This window comes from Octopus sinensis, linkage group LG16 (assembly GCF_006345805.1).
Source record: "Octopus sinensis linkage group LG16, ASM634580v1, whole genome shotgun sequence".
NCBI lineage: Eukaryota > Metazoa > Mollusca > Cephalopoda > Octopoda > Octopodidae > Octopus > Octopus sinensis.
The window spans coordinates 38,337,392-38,359,891 of record NC_043012.1 but is presented as its reverse complement, the minus strand read 5'-3'; positions in this window follow the sequence as shown (position 1 = coordinate 38,359,891).

Genomic DNA, 22,500 nt, shown 5'->3' with positions numbered 1-22,500 from the left:
CTTTGTATTTTGAAAGTTTCTCCATTTCTTTTAGAGACACGTTGTCATCTGCCGGTATTGATACATCAATTAGAAAGCATTTTTTCTTCATGATCTCTGACAACTATGTCTGGTCTGTTGGCCTTAATTTCTCTATCTGTGTGTATCGGCATATCTCAGAGTATGGTTGCTTTCTCGTATTCTGTGACCTTTTCTAGTGTGTGCCTATACCATCTTTTTTCTGTTGTTTTTCCATAATGTTGGCATAGCTTCCAGTGTATGTAGGTTCCAACTCTGTCATGTCTGTGAATATATTCCTTCTTAGCCAGGACTGGGCAGCCAGAGATAATATGATTTGTTGTTTCGTGTCCATCTCCACATATTCTGCAGTTACTTGTTATATTTCTTTTCATTACATGTTTTGGTAATTTCTGGTGGGGAGGCTTTGGTCTTGTGCTGCAATTAAAAATCCCTCTGTCTCTGCTTTGAGTCCTGAGCTTCTCAACTATTGCTGGAATTTTTCTTTGTCTATTTCTTTTGCGTTTAGTTTAGTCCAGTATTTACCATGAAGGGGCTTTTCTTGCCATCGTTTTATCATGGTTCGTTGCTGTTCTATTTTTAGTTTGGATTTCATTTGTTTTATAGCTTTTGTTGTTTCTTCATCTTCTTCTTCATATTTATTAGGTGGTATGATTTCTTGTTTGTATTTGTCAGCTTCCTTAAATACTGAGAACAGTTTTTTGTTTTGCTCGTGTTTTGCCGCTATTTGTATCAGTTTTCCTTCCTTCTGAAGTAGATATTTTTGCAGTCCTATGGTGGTTATTTTATAGTAGTTTTCCAGCTGTATAAGACCTCTACCACCTTCTATACGTTGTATATATAGTCTTTCTATGTCAGATTTTGGGTGATGCATCCTAGATCCTGTCATTATTTTTCTTGTTTTCCTATCTATTTTGATCAGTTCATTTAGTGTCCAGTTAAGAATATTGTTGCTGTAACTTATAACTGGGACATCTAAAGTGTTAATACCTATTATCTTGTTTTTAGCATTGAGCTCTGTTTTTAGTATTGATCTAACTCGTCTATAATATTCTTTTTTTATTTTCTCTTTCATTTGTGTGTGTTGTATCTTATCTAGTTCATGGATTCCTAAGTATTTGTAAGTTTGGCTTTGGTCTAATTCTTTTATTTCATTGGTTTTATCTAGTGTGATGTTGCTACTCTTAACTAGTTTTCCTCTTTTCAGGGTTACTTTGGCGCATTTTTCTAATCCAAATTTCATATCTATTTCTTTGGTAAATCCATGAACTGTCTTTAATAGTGTTTCCAGCTGTTTGTCATTTGCAGCGTATAGTTTTAGGTCATCCATATATAAAAGGTGGCTGATCGTTTTGCCGTAACATTTATATCCGCATCCAGTTCTATTTAGCATATCACATAGAGGTGACAGTGCCAAGCGGAAAAGGAGTGGAGAGAGCGTGTCTCCCTGGAATATTCCTCTTCTAATGGGGATGGCTTTGGTTTTTCATGAGTCCCTCTTTTGTTTGGAGCCGTAGCACTGTTTGCCATTTATTAATAGAGTGCCCTATGAATTTTATGATTGTTGGTGCTACTTTGATAATGGCTAGTGTTTCGAGGATCCATGTGTTGGGGATGCTATCAAACGCCTTTTTGTAGTCAATCCAGGCCATACTGAGGCCTTTCTTCTTTCTGTGGCTGTCTTCAGTTATGGCTTTATTAATCATTAGTTGATCTTTACAGCTATATGATCCTTTGCGGCATCCTTTCTGCTCTTCTGGGAACAGTTTGTTTTCGTCCAGGTGCTTGTTCAGCCTTTGCGATATCACTGCAGTAAATGTCTTGTACATGTCTTGTGCAGTAAATGTCTTGTACAGGTTATTGGTCTGTAGTTTTCTGGTTTTTCTTTTTCATTTGATTTGGGAATTAAGATGGTTTTCCCCTTCGTGAGCCATTCAGGCATTGTCTCTGGCTCTGCTATTATGTTGTTAAAGTTTTCAGCCAGATTTTTGTGCATTCCTGTTAGATATTTCAACCAGAAGTTGGGGATCTTGTCATGCCCAGGTGCCTTCCAGTTGCTTAGTCTTTGCAGTGCCTGGATGACCCCTTCAGTTGTTATGGGGGTCCAAAGTTGTTCAGATGACGAGTTGTTATTTTTTTTGGTTGTTCGTTCGCCGACCATATTTCTCTCCAGAATTCTTCCACTTCTTCTGCCGTTGGTGCCGCAGTGATTTCTATTTTATTTTTGCCAAGTTCTTGGTAGAACTTTTGGGTGTTGGAGTTGAACTTTTTGTTTTGTTCAAAGAAGCGCTGGCGTTTCTCGTACCGGCGGATCCTTTGTGCTTTGGCATGGATATCTTGCTTCAGCTTTTCTTTTATCTCAGGTAAATCTTTTTCTGTGATGTCATATTTGCGGAGTATTTTTGTTTTCTTTTTGTTGCTCAGTAGCGTTGATTGTCTACTGATTTCATTAAGAATCGACAGATCTTTTCTCATTTTTTGTATTTTGTTTTGGATGTTATTTATCCACAGGGTTTGTTTGGATTGTGGTACTCCTGTTTGGGTGGGTTTGAGTGAGTATCCAGCTTCTTTTGTGGCTGCAGTGGCTGCTGCGTATACTAAGTCATTTAACTCAGTGATATCGCTTTTTGTTTCAGTTTATTATTATTATTATTATTATCATTATTATTATTATTATTATTATTATTATTATTATTATTATTATTATTATTGTTAAGGAGGTGATTTGGAGGAATCACCAGCCTGCTTCACGTAATGCTTAGCTGTATTTCGCCCGTCGCTACGTTCTGGGTTCAAATTCCGCCGATGATCGACTTTGCCTTTCCTCACATTCGGAGTCAATAAATTAAGTACCAATGGAATCCTGAGGTTGCTCTTGTTGTTGTTGTGTCTGCATACGCAGGCGACGTCACTGTCATGGCGTCGAGCGTTTCAAATATAGAAACAATTGGCAAAGCACATGCTTTTTCCATTGAGAAATGTTGCAGGACTTATTTATTCGCTTGTGACACTAAGATGTGTGTGTGTGTGGGTGTGTCTATACATATATTCATATTTTGATTCTGATTGATTTTTCCAGTTTCAGCTCATTTGTATTTATGAATGTAAGTAGATAGATAGATAGATAGATAGATAGATAGATAGATAGATAGATAGATAGATAGATAGATAGATAGATAGATAGATAGATAGATAGATAGATTTCTTTATTGGCCACGCAAGGATGAACACAGAAGGGACAAAATACAAAGTAAAGTTTTTCTTTTTGGGAAGAAGAGAAAGAAAAAAAGGGTCGAATTCCGATCAAAAGGAATTGTGAAAAAAAAAACAATATGGGGACGATCAATAGGTATCGTGTATCACGGAAATGTCAATGTAAAAATGGAAAAGATATTAGGTTTGTCCGTTGATAGAAAACCCTACGGAAAAGTTCACGGGAACTTTGAGCAATAAGTATCATGCAAAAGAAAACACTTTACAATAAGTGGCCCTTTTTTTTCCTTTCATTTTTTTTTTGTTTTTGTTTGGTTCATAGGATTATACTCAAGCTGGCTCCGTCATTCACACTTGCCATCCTTGCTACATTCACCCATCGTTTTTTTTTTAAATTTCACTCTCTACTCGCACCTTCCTCTTCAAGTGGTACTTGAAGAAGTTGATGAGAGATTGACCAGAGATGAAAGTGTTTGTCTCTAGACCTTTCAGACGCGTCCACCATACACATTTTTTGGCTATAAACACAAGTACGATTAAAATGGCTCTTCCTTCTCGTTTCAAGAAAAGAGACGCGACAATATTCACGATAGATTCGCTTAATAAACCGATTCGTTCCACACGCGATAGAAGTCGTTCGACATAGGTCCACAGGCCGGAAATGGTTGGACACTGCACGAGTGCGTGCAGGACAGTTTCGTCGCTCTGACTGCATCTCGGACAGGTCGGCCCCGTGTTTCTCGAGCTATGCCTGTAGATCTTATCCCGAACGGGTAGCACTTCACGATAGCACTGCCAGGCCAGGGATCTCTGGAAGTTGTCGTTAGGTCCCGGCCAGAAAGTAGTCTTGAACAGGTATTCCTCGTCGACGCCCAGGTTCGCCCAGGTTCGCCCCGACATCGTCGTCGTACCTCCCTTCCACTAATCCCCTATAGAATGCTTGGGTTGTGATGGAGTCACTCAAGGTCGACCCGGGACGGCAGAGTTGCTTGAGAGCAACGCGACACTCGCGGTGCCATTCGCCTTTCCTCGGCCTCTTTTTGATCCACTACTGCAGTTCGGTCATGTAGACGAGCTGCGGGAACGCGTGCCTCACAAACGGCGACCATACCTGTTCGCCGTCGTCTACGAAGAGCCGGAGATGTCGCAGTCTCAGCGCGTGTCTGTGCATCATCAACCACGGCATGCCCAGCCCTCCTTTTAATGGGTGTTGGCAGCAAACGGATCGCCTGACCATCGGAACGCATCCTTTCCGTAAGAAGCGGAAGAGAATGCGTTCTAGTTTGGTGATGGTAGGGTCGGGACGTGGCACGGCGGTCAGACGGTACATGTGGCAGATGAAGATTAGCATATTTCCATGTTAAACAGTCCGTTCTGAACATGGATGTTTTTCACAATTGTCATCATCCCACCCGACGCGTGTAGGCTCTCTACTCAGCTTGAAAAAGCAATATTATTGTTTATTGTGAGATGTGTATGCATGTGAGTGTGCGTGTGGGTGTGCGTATGTGTGTGTATACGTTGACGGAGAAAAACAGGCGGATAAAGACTTATATATATTTCTGTATATATATGCAAGTATGTATTTAGGTAGGTAGGTGGGTATAGGGAGGGGAGTGGAGGGAAGAGGAGAATAAGAGAGAAGTGGCTCCAGACCTATAAACTTGTGGAGCGGAACAATTTAATGATGTTTCACGATTCTTTACTTTCTAGAATTAGACGGTGACAGTCTTGTTTCAGTTATTAGAAGCCTATTGTACACACACACACACACACACAAGCACTCACACACACATACACACACACACGCACATGGACGAATATAAACAATACATAAGCACACGCCATCATATTCGCACGAACTCAAACACAACACCCTCCTCCCTCTCCTCGATCACGTGCACTCGAACATTTATAAAAGCACTGCCCGCACATACGTATGGAAAGGAAACCAAAATGCACACACACCGACTAAGAACCACATATACGCATACATACATACAGGCATTCTATATATACGCTAGCACTATCTATCTATCTATCTATCTATCTATCTATCTATCTATCTATCTATCTATCTATCTATCTGTGTGTCTGTTTGTCTGTCTATATCTATATATATGTATATATATATATATATTGCTTGCTATAGTATATATATATATATATTATATATATATATATATATATATATATATAATTATATATGCATTTATCTCCCTATACATACATACACATATGCGTATGTATGTGTTTATGACTTCTTGTTTGTGTGTGTACGCGTACTTATATAAGCCTGCGGTTTATACGTAGGCGTGGGCATGTGTATGTGTTCAAAACGAACATTTAAATAAAATGGTCATTCGGCTTCAAGATACAAAACCACAAATATATAAATACGAGGAATATAAGTACAATAAATGCTCCCAAAAGAGGAAACTGAATGACAGGAAGATAAAAGAAAGAAACAATGAAAGGGAGCAAGGAGATAGAAAGAAAGAGAGTGAGAGAGAGAAGAATGAAAGAAAGAAAAAGAAGAACGAAAGAAGATCGAAAAAGAAGGCCATTTCCAAGGCGGGAGTTGTTAAAAGTTAATTGAGCGGAGTGGCCGTTCTCAATGCAGTTTATTGTGTTAGTTAGACTGGAAAGAGAAGTGATTTCAGCCATAGTATCATTATCATCATCAACATCATCATCATCATCATTATTGTTGTTGTTGTTGTTGTTGTTCTTCTTCTTCTTCTTCTTCTTCTTCTTCTTCTTCTTCTTCTTCTTCTTCTTCTTCTTCTTCTTCTCATTATTATTATTATTATTATTATTATTATTATTATTATTATTATTATTATAGCTGGTGTCTGTTTTCACACTCACTGATGAAGTTATTTTAATTACACTCCAAATGTGCGTATGCGTGTGTGTATGCACGGGCGCGCATGTGAGTGTGAGTCCGTATGGATGTTCGAGTGTTGGTGTTGGTGTTTGTCCTTATGTCTATATATGGACATAAATGTAAGTGTAAACGAAGGTGATGTTTGCAACTATGTGCTATTTTACATACACAGACAGACACAGAGGTAATATATATATATATATATATATATATATATATATATTCTATATATATGGAAATGAGATAGAAAGATAGATAGATAAGTAGATAGATAGATAGATAGATAGATAGATAGATCGATAGATAGAGAGAGAGAGAGAGAGAGATAGATAGAATGATAGGATAGGATAGATAGATAGATAGATAGATAGATAGATAGATAGATAGATATGAGTATATAGATTAGTAGATAAATAGAAGATAGAGATAGATAGATGATAGTAGATAGATAGCATAGATATTAGCCGAATTTGCTAACATTTCGCCATGTGATTTAATGAATGAATGAAATCAAACGATGACGTCGATGAATTCAGGAAGAAAATAAGATTTTCTTAACGAAAATAAAAACAAAGTTAAGTAGAATAAAATAATATAAAGAAAACAAAAGAGAAAAGAAAATTGGGAGTTAACTGATCTGAACACCACGAGGTATTAACGATTGTTGAACAGACATTGTAATATATGCGTAAGTATACACACCTGTGTGTGTGTGTATAAATATATGTATGTATGTGTATATAAATATATATATATGTGTGTATATATGTATATGTGATATATGTATATATATAGATATATATATATATATATATATATATATATATATATATATATATTAGCTTGTGTATGCATGTTGTTTAGAAATATGTGTATACATATATATGTTATGCATGTATGTATATATATGCATGTATGTATATATGTATGATATATATATATATATATATATACATATATGCATATATATACGCGCATACATGTATACATAAACATACATATAGATGCATGTATATGTGTGTGTGTGTGTGTGTGTGTGTGCTTACACACACATACAGTGCGGAAGTGAAAACGAAATAAGCAACAAAATAAAAACGAATGAAGAATGACAGAGAGTTTGGTCAGTGAACGGCTGGAAGTCATTTGGCAGGTTCATTACCCATGGTTCAATTTCTAGAAATATCAGCGAGATGCAATAACATTCATTATAATCTTTTTATATCCGGTTCTGTTTATTCTAGAATGTTCGACCTATAAATGATAAGAAACCAACAAGACGTACCAGCGAAATCATCTTTCATGTTAAACAATTAGGATTAATTATATTGTTTTATTGTTTTCATTCATTTAGTTTCTCTTCTCTTTGTTTCAATTAATATCATGTTTCAGGTGATTGTATCTTTTAGTTTTCCTGTTGTGGTGTTATTGTTGTCGTTGTTGTTCTTGTTGGTGTCTTTGTTGTTCTTGTTGCTTTTGTTGTTATTTTCGTTGTCATTCTTGCTTTTGTTTTTCTGAGTAAGAGCGTAAGCGTTCTCTGTGAAAATCTAGATGTTGATGAGGATTAACTGCTCTGTTTCGGAGGACTTTCAAGCTCGGTACTACTATGGTCAATTTCCAGAAATCCCTAGCCTGCTAATGCTGCCGAGGAACACTGATGGTTCGGGATAAACTTTACAAGCACCGAAGTACCGTCCAGGATGCACGCAGAGCGACGAAACCGTCCTGCACGAAGTCATGCAATGTCCAAGCATCGCTGGCTTTTGAAGCTATGTCGAAAAGACGGTATCACGCAGGGAACAAATCGGATCATCAGGCGAATCCATTTTAGGATCGTCCCATCACACAACTTTAACAAGGCATGGCATGCGTTGTTCGATAGTGGCTATGGCGAAAGAGGTTGTGTAGTGGATTAGGCTGAAAGGATTGAAGACATCTTCCTCTTCAGGTAAGCCGTCATCGACATTTTAAAGTTCAGCATGGAAAGGAAGGTGAGGGTTGAAAGGAATTTATAAAAGCATGGTTGACTGCCGCAAAAATAGTTACAGTGAATGACCCTGCTCTAAGCCTATGCTGTAGATTGAAGAACAACAGATGGGCGAAGGATTACGTCTTTGAAGTTTAGGGTAATACTGGATCTTCGGTATTCCTTTACTGGCCCTAATCGGAAATTTTCTTATTTGAAGAGATATACTTTATGTACTATGCATAATTTTCTATCATCTGACCATCTTTCCCATTTTTCCACTCATCATTTATGTAAAACCCCGCACATATTTTACGCAGTCCTTACGATGTACCATTCATCTATACCTCACTGGCTAATATAAGAATTAATAGGATTATAGTTATTATTAATATTATTATTATTATCATCCTCATCATCATCATCATTAATATTTGGCAGTGAATGAATGGAACCGAAAACGAAACCCATTATTTACCTTAATCTTTTTAGTTGACCTTCATTTCTAAGTCCAAATTCCTGTCTAAATTCATTTATCCCTTTTCAAACCCCTAGAATTTTTACGGTTTTTTTTCAAAGCAAACGCATCACAACAATTGATGCCATAATACTCATGTTAGATATGACTGGCAGCGAACAGTATTCAGAACAGTATGGTCAGTCTATAAAAATAAATTTATATGTCTCTTTTATTTTGTGTCTTATTTTATGAGGGAACACATCGTTGCCAACGCTGTCGATACGGTTCGATGCATTTATCCGTGAACACTCACTCCTTCACTGTCTCTCTCACGTCGACACATTGACAGAAATGATTGAGAGTCTGTAGAAGTCAAGGAGAACAAATGAGGATTTTATTTTAACTAGAGCTCAGATTTTCATTTATTGTGTACATTTATGAGTGTGCGTGTAAATGTAGATATACATATATATATATATATATATATATATATATATATATATATATATATATATATATATATATATATATATATATATATATATATATATATGTTATATATATATGTACATATATATATATATGCATATCTATTTATATATATATATTTATATATATTTTTTATATTTGTATGTATTATATAAATGTATATATAAATATATGTATATGTATATATATGTATGTATAATTAGGTATATATATATATATATATATATTTAAAATATAGAGATAGATAGATACATATGTATATACATATACATATATATCCATATTAATATATATATGTATAGCTTTTTACTTATATGTTTATGTATATATATGTATATACATATATATAATACATACATATATTATATATATATATATATATGGTGTGTGTGTGTGTGTGGTGTGTGTGTTGTGTGTGTGTGTGTATGTATAACCATAAAACCATTGAATCAGGGAGCAAGAGAGCCGAATACAGATTTATTAATCCTGCATGATTATATGATTGTTATACGCCTAAAGCTGTTCCGTAATCTTTTCAATGAAGTATCGTTGATTTTATTGTTGAGGGAGTGCTTACTGTGAGTATTGCGTGTTGCTTCATTCGCTGTATCCACTTCTCTCCTTATACAGAAAAAGAACCTAATGGCATATCCTTTTTTTCTACCTTTCTGAAGAGATGTTGCCTAATATAATGGTTCTAATAATTGCTATTTAATATTTAAGCTTAATTGAATCAGTTGTAAGAGACTTGATTTTAGCAGCTAAAAAAGTTTTTATTAAATGCTATATCCCCATTATCCTACTTTCTTTTTAATGATTATATATATGTATGTGTGTGTGTGTGTGTGTGTGTGTGTGTGTGTGTGTGTTGAGGCACAATGGCCCATTGGTTAGGGCAGCGTACTCCCTGTCGTGGTTTCGCAGTTCCGATTCCCAGAGCGGGCGTTGTGAGTGTTTATTGAACGAAAACACCTAAAGCTCCACGAGGCTCCGGCAGGGGGGTGGCGATCCCTGCTATACTATTTCGCCACAATTTTCTCTCACTCTTTTTTCCTGTTTCTGTTTGCACCTGTATTTGAAAGGGACCAGCCTTGTCACACTCTGTGTCACGCGGAGACTTTGTGAAGACTCTGCATTATGAAATTGAAGCTCCTTTGCAAATAGAAGTCCACATTATAGTATCTTCCGAATGGGAACTTGCCTTTGCCAGTTCCCTTCTATATTGTTCCCCAAAACGCCAAATTTATTAATTTGATTTGCTGTTAGTTTCATTCAATGCTACCACATATTGCATAACTGAGTACGGCAGTGTGCACCTGGAGTACGGCAGTGTGCACCTGGAGTACGGCAGTGTGCATCTGGAGTACGGCAGTGTGCACCTGGAGTACGCAGTGTGCACCTGGAGTACGGCAGTGTGCACCTGGTACGGCAGTGTGCATCTGGAGTACGGCAGTGTGCACCTGGAGTACGGCAGTGTGCACCTGGAGTACGGCAGTGTGCATCTGGAGTACGGCAGGTGCACCTGGAGTACGGCAGTGTGCATCTGGAGTACGGCAGTGTGCATCTGGAGTACGGCAGTGTGCACCTGGAGTACGGCATGTGTACCTGGAGTACGGCAGTGTGCACCTGGAGTACGGCAGTGTGCATCTGGAGTACGGCAGTGTGCACCTGGAGTACGGCAGTGTGCACCTGGAGTACGGCAGTGTGCACCTGGAGTACGTTGTGCATCTGGAGTACGGCAGTGTGCACCTGGAGTACGGCAGTGTGCATCTGGAGTACGGCAGTGTGCATCTGGAGTACGGCAGTGTGCACCTGGAGTACGGCAGTGTGTACCTGGAGTACGGCAGTGTGCACCTGGAGTACGGCAGTGTGCATCTGGAGTACGGCAGTGTGCACCTGGAGTACGGCAGTGTGCATCTGGAGTACGGCAGTGTGCATCTGGAGTACGGCAGTGTGCATCTGGAGTACGGCAGTGTGCACCTGGAGTACGGCAGTGTGCATCTGGAGTACGGCAGTGTGCACCTGGAGTACGGCAGTGTGCACCTGGAGTACGGCAGTGTGCATCTGGAGTACGGCAGTGTGCACCTGGAGTACGGCAGTGTGCATCTGGAGTACGGCAGTGTGCACCTGGAGTACGGCAGTGTGTACCTGGAGTATGGCATGTGCACCTGGAGTACGGCAGTGTGCATCTGGAGTACGGCAGCGTGCACCTGGAGTACGGCAGTGTGCATCTGGAGTACGGCAGTGTGCACCTGGAGTACGGCAGTGTGCACCTGGAGTACGGCAGTGTGCATCTGGAGTACGGCAGTGTGCACCTGGAGTACGGCAGTGTGCATCTGGAGTACGGCAGTGTGCACCTGGAGTACGGCAGTGTGTACCTGGAGTATGGCAGTGTGCACCTGGAGTACGGCAGTGTGCATCTGGAGTACGGCAGTGTGCACCTGGAGTACGGCAGTGTGGCACCTGGAGTACGGCAGTGTGCATCTGGAGTACGGCCGTGCACCTGGAGTACGGCATGTGCATCTGGAGTACGGCAGTGTGCACCTGGAGTACGGCAGTGTGCACCTGGAGTACGGCAGTGTGCATCTGGAGTACGGCAGTGTGCACCTGGAGTACGGCAGTGTGCATCTGGAGTACGGCAGTGTGCATCTGGAGTACGGCAGTGTGCACCTGGAGTACGGCAGTGTGTACCTGAGTATGGCAGTGTGCACCTGGAGTACGGCAGTGTGCATCTGGAGTACGGCAGCGTGCACCTGGAGTACGGCAGTGTGCATCTGGAGTACGGCAGTGTGCATCTGGAGTACGGCCAGCGGCACCTGGAGTACGGCAGTGTGCATCTGGAGTACGGCAGTGTGCACCTGGAGTACGGCAGTGTGCACCTGGAGTACGGCGTGTGCATCTGGAGTACGGCAGTGTGCACCTGGAGTACGGCAGTGTGCATCTGGAGTACGGCAGTGTGCACCTGGAGTACGGCAGTGTGTACCTGGAGTATGGCAGTGTGCACCTGGAGTACGGCAGTGTGCATCTGGAGTACGGCAGCGTGCACCTGGAGTACGGCAGTGTGCATCTGGAGTACGGCAGTGTGCACCTGGAGTACGGCAGTGTGCACCTGGAGTACGGCAGGTTGCATCTGGAGTACGGCAGTGTGCACCTGGAGTACGGCAGTGTGCATCTGGAGTACGGCAGTGTGCATCTGGAGTACGGCAGTGTGCACCTGGAGTACGGCAGTGTGCATCTGGAGTACGGCAGTGTGCATCTGGAGTACGGCAGTGTGCATCTGGAGTACGGCAGTGTGCATCTGGAGTACGGCAGTGTGTACCTGGAGTATGGCAGTGTGCACCTGGAGTACGGCAGTGTGCATCTGGAGTACGGCAGCGTGCACCTGGAGTACGGCAGTGTGCATCTGGAGTACGGCAGTGTGCATCTGGAGTACGGCAGTGTGCATCTGGAGTACGGCAGGTGTTTACCTGGAGTATGCAGTGTGCACCTGGAGTACGGCAGTGTGTACCTGGAGTATGGCAGTGTGCACCTGGAGTACGGCAGTGTGCATCTGGAGTATGGCAGTGTGCACCTGGAGTACGGCAGTGTGCATCTGGAGTACGGCAGTGTGCACCTGGAGTACGGCAGTGTGCATCTGGAGTACGGCAGTGTGCACCTGGAGCACGGCAGTGTGCATCTGGAGTACGGCAGTGTGCACCTGGAGTACGGCAGTGTGCATCTGGAGTACGGCAGTGTGCATCTGGAGTACGGCAGTGTGCACCTGGAGTACGGCAGTGTGTACCTGGAGTATGGCAGTGTGCACCTGGAGTACGGCAGTGTGCATCTGGAGTACGGCAGCGTGCACCTGGAGTACGGCAGTGTGCATCTGGAGTACGGCAGTGTGCATCTGGAGTACGGCAGCGTGCACCTGGAGTACGGCAGTGTGCATCTGGAGTACGGCAGTGTGCACCTGGAGTACGGCAGTGTGCACCTGGAGTACGGCAGTGTGCATCTGGAGTACGGCAGTGTGCACCTGGAGTACGGCAGTGTGCATCTGGAGTACGGCAGTGTGCACCTGGAGTACGGCAGTGTGTACCTGGAGTATGGCAGTGTGCACCTGGAGTACGGCAGTGTGCATCTGGAGTACGGCAGCGTGCACCTGGAGTACGGCAGTGTGCATCTGGAGTACGGCAGTGTGCACCTGGAGTACGGCAGTGTGCACCTGGAGTACGGCAGTGTGCATCTGGAGTACGGCAGTGTGCACCTGGAGTACGGCAGTGTGCATCTGGAGTACGGCAGTGTGCATCTGGAGTACGGCAGTGTGCACCTGAGTACGGCAGTGTGCATCTGGAGTACGGCAGTGTGCATCTGGAGTACGGCAGTGTGCATCGGAGTACGGCAGTGTGCACCTGGAGTACGGCAGTGTGTACCTGGAGTATGGCAGTGTGCACCTGGAGTACGGCAGTGTGCATCTGAGTACGGCAGCGTGCACCTGGAGTACGGCAGTGTGCATCTGGAGTACGGCAGTGTGCATCTGGAGTACGGCAGCGTGCACCTGGAGTACGGCAGTGTGCATCTGGAGTACGGCAGTGTGCACCTGGAGTACGGCAGTGTGCACCTGGAGTACGGCAGTGTGCATCTGGAGTACGGCAGTGTGCACCTGGAGTACGGCAGTGTGCACCTGGAGTACGGCAGTGTGCACCTGGAGTACGGCAGTGTGTACCTGGATATGGCAGTGTGCACCTGGAGTACGGCAGTGTGCATCTGGAGTACGGCAGCGTGCACCTGGAGTACGGCAGTGTGCATCTGGAGTACGGCAGTGTGCACCTGGAGTACGGCAGTGTGCACCTGGAGTACGGCAGTGTGCATCTGGAGTACGGCAGTGTGCACCTGGAGTACGGCAGTGTGCATCTGGAGTACGGCAGTGTGCATCTGGAGTACGGCAGTGTGCACCTGGAGTACGGCAGTGTGCATCTGGAGTACGGCAGTGTGCATCTGGAGTACGGCAGTGTGCATCTGGAGTACGGCAGTGTGCATCTGGAGTACGGCAGTGTGTACCTGGAGTATGGCAGTGTGCACCTGGAGTACGGCAGTGTGCATCTGGAGTACGGCAGCGTGCACCTGGAGTACGGCAGTGTGCATCTGGAGTACGGCAGTGTGCATCTGGAGTACGGCAGTGTGCATCTGGAGTACGGCAGTGTGTACCTGGAGTATGGCAGTGTGCACCTGGAGTACGGCAGTGTGTACCTGGAGTATGGCAGTGTGCACCTGGAGTACGGCAGTGTGCATCTGGAGTATGGCAGTGTGCACCTGGAGTACGGCAGTGTGCATCTGGAGTACGGCAGTGTGCACCTGGAGTACGGCAGTGTGCATCTGGAGTACGGCAGTGTGCACCTGGAGTACGGCAGTGTGCACCTGGAGTACGGCAGTGTGTACCTGGAGTATGGCAGTGTGCACCTGGAGTACGGCAGTGTGCATCTGGAGTACGGCAGCGTGCACCTGGAGTACGGCAGTGTGCATCTGGAGTACGGCAGTGTGCACCTGGAGTACGGCAGTGTGCACCTGGAGTACGGCAGTGTGCATCTGGAGTACGGCAGTGTGCATCTGGAGTACGGCAGTGTGCACCTGGAGTACGGCAGCGTGCACCTGGAGTACGGCAGTGTGCATCTGGAGTACGGCAGTGTGCACCTGGAGTACGGCAGTGTGCATCTGGAGTACGGCAGTGTGCATCTGGAGTACGGCAGTGTGGCACCTGGAGTACGGCAGTGTGCATCTGGAGTACGGCAGTGTGCATCTGGAGTACGGCAGTGTGCATCTGGAGTACGGCATGTGCATCTGGAGTACGGCAGTGTGTACCTGGAGTATGGCAGTGTGCACCTGAGTACGGCAGTGTGCATCTGGAGTACGGCAGCGTGCACCTGGAGTACGGCAGTGTGCATCTGGAGTACGGCAGTGTGTACCTGGAGTATGGCAGTGTGCACCTGGAGTACGGCAGTGTGTACCTGGAGTATGGCAGTGTGCACCTGGAGTACGGCATGTGCATCTGGAGTATGGCAGTGTGGCACCTGGAGTACGGCAGTGTGCATCTGGAGTACGGCAGTGTGCACCTGGAGTACGGCAGTGTGCATCTGGAGTACGGCAGTGTGCATCTGGAGTACGGCAGTGTGTACCTGGAGTATGGCAGTGTGCACCTGGAGTACGGCAGTGTGCATCTGGAGTACGGCAGCGTGCACCTGAGTACGGCAGTGTGCATCTGGAGTACGGCAGTGTGCATCTGGAGTACGGCAGTGTGCATCTGGAGTACGGCAGTGTGCACCTGGAGTACGGCAGTGTGCATCTGGAGTATGGCAGTGTGCACCTGGAGTACGGCAGTGTGCATCTGGAGTACGGCAGTGTGCACCTGGAGTACGGCAGTGTGCATCTGGAGTACGGCAGTGTGCACCTGGAGTACGGCAGTGTGCATCTGGAGTACGGCAGTGTGCACCTGGAGTACGGCAGTGTGCATCTGGAGTACGGCAGTGTGCACCTGGAGTACGGCAGTGTGCATCTTCAGTACATGCAGTCGTTTTCTTCGGTTTTGTGTTTTCTTTTGCACGTAATACGAATTTCGCCGGTTACAACTATTTTCGGTACACAAGTCCTTGGGTTTTGGTTCCAAGATTTTCTGTATCTATTTTTATTTATTCACAAATCTTCGATTATGAAACCAATTTATAATCACTCACAAATGCTTCATTATTACCTCCGTCTTAGCGAAGGCGGAGGCATTGTTTTCATTCGTGTTTGTTGTTTGTCCGTGGACGAAATATCTCAAGAATCGCTGGATGAATTCGGATGAAACTTTCAGGAATATTTGGTCTCGTAACTGGGACGAATTAGTTAGATTTTGGACCCGATCCGGTACAGGACAAGGATTGTGGATTATTTTGTGTTTTTTGTTTTTTTTTACTTAACTTTTGAGAGCGGTCGGGTTCATTTTTAGTATTCTCGTTTGTGAGAGCATTCGAGTTTATTTCGATATTCTCATTTTAAAGATCGTCGCCGACTAATCATTGAGAGGACATTGGTGTTGCCTTGGCGGAGGTTTGCGCTCTCTCAGTGCTCTTCTTACATTTATTTTTACTTAGTCACAAATCCTTAATTATTACATCGATTGTGCATTATCCTATCCCGCTTTTAAAATGACTGCATTGTGGGTCTCTCGTTGGCTCATTATTATCGTCACTAAATTACACTTAGTTTATTATCTGACCATGTTAATCCTATTCAATTGCGAGAAGATAAACTGAATATAAAATATGGTGGTAGAATCCATTGTTGAACAATTATAAGAATGCGTGATAAACAATTTTACAATGAATGCAGTTCATTAATTTTATTAATTAAACTCATTAAAGCTGAGATGACTGACTTGATTGAATATTGGGATTAGAAAATATCGTTGCTGTTGTTGTTTGTTTGTTTGTTTGTTTGTTTGTTTGTTTGGTTGGTTGGTTGGCTGGTTGGTTGTTGTTGCTCTTGCTGTTGCTGCTGCACCGAACGGTTCTGATTGATTGAACAAATTATCTGAATTATGAACGTCTCTTCTGTATATACATGTATGTGAGTGTATATGTCCATACATACATACACACACACACACACACACACACACACCACACACATATATATATATATATATATATATATATATATAGTGGAGGTGCAATGGCCCAGTGGTTAGGGCAGCGGATTCGCGGTCGTAGGATCGCGGTTTTGATTACCAGACCGGGCGTTGTGTGTGTTTATTGAGCGAAAACACCTAAAAGCTCCACGACGCTCCGGCAGGGGGTGGTGATCCCTGCTGTACTCTTTCACCACTCTTTCTCTCACTCTTTCGTCGGTTGGCCTGCTCGCTTAGCCAGCGAGGTGGCGTCATTCGAAGGCTAAAACAATGCGAACCCATTGTGATGTGTAGCAACATCTGATGGTCCTGGTCGGTCACGTGATCACGTGATTATATATATATATTATATATATATATATATATGTATGTATGTTGCATATATATATATATATATATGTATATATATATATATATATATATATATATATATATATATATATATATATATATATATATATATATATATATATTTATTATATGTATGTGTGGTGTGTGTGTGTGTGTGTGTACATGCAGTTTCTCTGAATTCTCTGATTTTTCAGATTTTTCTATGCTAGGCTACTGTTTTAAATTGGTATTAATTAAATTAATATTAAATTTGTCTCCCACATTATTTAAATATATATATATATGTGTGTGTGTGTGTGTGAAGGTGCAGTAGTTAGAGCATCGAGCTTTCGATCGTGAGGTTGTGAGTTCGAATCCTAGACCGAGTTGCGTGTTGTGTTCTTGACCAAGACACTTTATTTCACGTTTCTTCAGTTCACCCAGCCGTAGAAATGAATTGCGACGTCACAGGTGCCAAGCTGTATCGGCCCCTTTGCCTTTCCCCTGGATAACAGTGGTGGCGTGGAGAGGGGAGGCTGGTATGCATGGCCGGCTGCTGGTCATCCATAAACAACCTTGTCCGGACTTGTGCCTTGGAGTGTAACTTTCTAGGTGCAATCCCATGGTCAGTCAGGATCGAAGGGTGTCTCCTCCTCATTTATACATGCGTGTATGTTTATGTGTGTGTGTGCGCGCGTGTGTGAAAGAATAAATGAATGGATCGGGAAATGAAGAAAGCTTTAACAATGCAGGAAGGTTTTTTTAAAAAACTTTCTGAAACCTTCATTGTCAGAAGCTTTCACTCTTTCCCATTTCATTCAGTGTTCTACTCCTGTACTACGACGCATCAAGCGAAGCACAACCTCATCCTTCTTCTTCTTCTTCTTCTTCTTCTTCTTCTTCTTCTTCTTCTTCTTCTTCTTCTTCTTCTTCTTCTCTTTTTCTTTTCTTCGTCTTCTTCTTCTTCTCTTCTTCTTCTTCTTCTTCTTCTTCTTCTTCTTCTTCTTCTTCTTCTTCTTCTTCTTCTTCTTCTTCTTCTTCTTATATATATATATATAAGTTACGTGATCGTAAACGAACGCATGTACGAACCCTCAGAAAGGCAAACACGCACGTACACACATACGCCACACACACACACACACGCACACACACACACACACACACACACACACACACACACTCACGCACGCACACTTACATGTATATGGGACTAGAGTACTCTATGTCTTTTCTCAGTTTAAGAATGGTAGCTCCAACAGTTTGCCGTCCTTTTTTTTATCTAGCAAGTCGTAAGGTTCTTCTCCTTTAATGACAAATTATGAGACAGTTTCTGGATGAAATGTTCCAGAACCACAATACGTGACAGGTGGGGTTTCTGAGTTAGAAGAAACAAGAACTCCCCATCTATGCATCTGGGAATGCTACCTTTAACACCCAGAAGACCTCCACTCTAAACTATTATCCCCTTTTTCTTTCTCTTACCCCTTCATCCATCCCTATTCCTCTTGACTGGTTCATGCCCTACAAATGAATCTACGCCTTGAAGACTTGTTTGATATATTGGAAACTTAAACACAGATTAATTCAGATCGTTGTCCCCACTTTGCTCCTTATATTCACATTTCAGCAATATGTCCAGTCTGCCCCTTTCAAATATCTACCATATCCGTAACTACCTTGGAGTTTCCGACTGATCCCTTTATTAAAATCTACAGAAGCAGATGGTTCGTATTCCGCAGCTATATTAGTGAGTAGACTCCTAGGTGTCGTGTCCCATGGGGGCAATCAAATAGTGAATATAATCGGTACCTTAAGAATGCTGCAGGGTACAACGATCGAAACGTTGTGCCAACAACAACTAATATGGTGATTCTCGAAAAAGGGAGAGGCGGGAACAATGGTTGAAATCATTTGAGCATAGCAATCAAGATAAGGACACATGTCTGAATATACGTATAAGGATGTTAATGCTTTTGTCTTTTCAGAATTCCCCACAAAAAGAGGCAGTGAAGAAGAATTTGTAGAATCAAAATCAATTCCTAAAAGACTACCGAATTTTGGAAGTCGGATATCATTGGTTGATCAAGCTCGACAATTAGGCGTTGGCTAATTAATTAAACTGTGGTGAACTAGTTAATTTAAGGTATTTAAAACTGTTTCCAAATTGATATTGCCCTATGCAACTCTGCTATTACAGCAGCAAGCTTATTCGTTTTGTTATGTTAATTGATCTAAATTCATTTAATTGGAATTCGAAAAAAGGATCAAGATCGTTAATTCTGTTATATTAATTAAACTTATATGTTTAAATTAGATTTTAAATAAGGTTCTACATCATTAATTTTCTTATATTAAACTATAATCTTTTAATTAGATTTTCATTAAAAAATATTAAATTCACTAATTTTGTTACATTAATTAAACCGAAATATCTTTATTAGATTTAGAATAAATTGGGAAATTAAGAGTTTTAAATGTTTTATCGTGTTACCTATTAGAGCGTATGGAGTGAGTCTCTCGAGATATGCTGGGAATAGAAGAGCAGATAAAGTTAAAGAATCAACGAATGGCTTACCAATAGATCGGAACAGTTCGATAATATGTATAAACTGATTCCACAGTCAATTTAAATTTACATCCATTTTAGCTCTGATATCATCAGTTTCTGGAATGAAAACTGGAAGTGAACAGCTGCCATATTGAATGCTACAAACTAAAAAGATATCACGTGGACACCATCGCATATAACGGTGCTTCTGTGGTGGCCGCCTACCGGACATATTTTACTCCTCTCAAAGGATCAACAGCTGGTGTAATAGTAACACAAACACCACAGCCCACACCACTAACAGAAATAACGCCAACACCATCACAAATACCACTGCCTGTACAATTACTACATACTGCTGGAGTGCAGGCAGAAGGTATTTTCAATCAACACCTTAATTATTGCGAGCGTATGACTATAAGTACATACAGATGGGCAGAGAGAGAGATAGGCAGATAAACACACAGACAGAGAGAAAGAGAGAGAGAAGAGAGAGGACAGATATACAGACAAACGGACAGGCAAAAAGGCAAACAGATTGATAGAGAGAGAGAGGGAGTGAGAGAGATAGAGAGAGAGAGGGAGTGAGAGAGATAGAGAGCTAGATAGATAGATAGATAGATAGATAGATAGATAGATGGATAGATAGATAGATAGATAGATAGATAGATAGATAGATAGATGATAGATAGATAAATAGATAGATAGATAGATAGATAGATAGATAGATAGATAGATAGATAGATAGATAGATAGATAGATAGATAGATAGATAGATAGATAGATAAGAAATGAGAGAGACAGAAAGATGAAAGCTGAACGTACGATCCTGAGCCTTCAGACAACGTGCATGATGGGTGTGTGACTATAGATCAACATGCATGCAAGGATTCGGAAGGCAAGTGTGTATAGGAATGATGTGTGAGAATGGGACTGTCTGTTTGTATTTGATAGGACGAGAGAGAAAGAGAGAGTAGAAATATTGGGCTTATGGCACGAAATATATCGGTTATGTATATAGACCAATGATGGCAACACATTTGATTGCCACGTGGCGATTATAGATACATATGCATCACTTAAATACGTGAGTTTGTGTGTATGTATTTGTGTGTGAAAATATATTTGTCCGCCTCTCTGTCTATCCTCCAATCCAAGTATCCACCTATCTATCTATCTAGCTATCTAGCTATATATATATACATATATATATATATATATATATAATATATGTGTGTGTGTTGTGTGTGTATGTGTATGTATGTATATACATACATACAGACACACACACATACACACACACACACATACAAATTTATACTGTACTTGGCTCTGAGCGATAGTGAATAAGTTGTTTTATGACAAGAAATGGCAGGAACGGTGTTTTTTTCAAAATTGAATCACCCAAAACCGTGTACTTGACTGTATTGCTGACAGTCGCTATAGACTATGCAATCCCTGACTGCAATGAATCTTATTAACTGATGCATTCTTGCAGAGATATTGACCTCTATCAGTCTCACCATATTTCTTCCTCTTAATATATATCTATTACTCATCTCTTTCTCTCACAACAGTTTTTTTATACAGGGTGTGGTGAATAAATTGTCGTCAAAATTACGTAAAAATGAAAAGAGACATCTCATTTTAACAGATATATTTACCAAAATTACATAAAAATATCTTGAAATACTAAAGAGTAAAATTATTTAATAATATCGCCATTGCCTTCAACCACGACCTTTCGACAACTTTGGAATCTCTTGCAACTCTTATGGACTGTCTTCTTGTTCAAGTTGTTCAATGCTGACAACTATTGCGTTCAGTTTCTCTTTGGTGTTACAAGGAGTTTTGTTGGCATCCCGCTCTACTGCATCCCACACATAATAATCAAGAGGGATGTAGCCAGGGGAGTTAGATATCCAGATGTTATCGATGGTGTGGTCGCAGAAATTGTTTTAGAGTCATGACTGGGTTCCCCTGCTTGTGTGGCATGGTGCACAGTTCTGTTGCCAGACATAGGGTCTTCCAACAGCCACCCTCTTGACTCAACGCAGCACTACCTCCTCCAGGCACTTGATATAAGCATCTGTGTTGAGTCTAAAGCCGTGTGGGTAGATGAATGGAGGCATAACGTCGCCATCACTAGTGGTCACTCCAAACACCATGATGTTGATTCGATGTCTGATTTTTATCACTCTCGGTCCATGTTTTAGGGACACAGCAAGCCAATGGTTGTTCTGTGTGTTCGCAATCTGATCCTGGCAGAAATTGTTATTGTCTGAGAAGAACCAAAGCATGTTCGGTTGGAAGAGATGCTTGAGTTTGTTGAAAAGCTTTGTAGCGCAGTTTTTTCCTTCTGTCTTTGGTGGTTTGGGATAAAAATTGGCCCTTTCTCATCTTGTATGAGGAATATCGAATGTCTTCATACACTACCTGGCTGATAAGAATCTCAGACAATCCCATATCCATGGCGATGGACATGATTCACTTGGAGGGATCGTTGTCAATCATGGTCTGGATCTCACCATGAGATTCTGCAGTTCTTTTGTAATCAAAGCGTTGAGAATGAGTCTTCCGACCTGCCGTACCTTCGTAATCACCGCTGGACTCGTCCAGCTCTTTCCGAATATACTGCGCTGTCCTCAGATTGACACCTAAACATTCTGAAATGTTCGTATTGGGGCTTCCGGCATGTTGATTTCCGAGAGAGGGCGACACTGAAAAAACTGGGTGTTTTCACACCTTTTTACCATAAGAGATTTTTTCCCCAATGGGAACTGCAGTGTATTTGCCTTCAGCAGTTGAAATATGTGACAACCATTTTTTAACTAACCAAATTTGTGATTATACATAAACTCTGCTTTGCGCCATCACTCTAATATGTGTATGTATGCATGTATGTATGCATATACGTATATATATATATAATATATAATATATA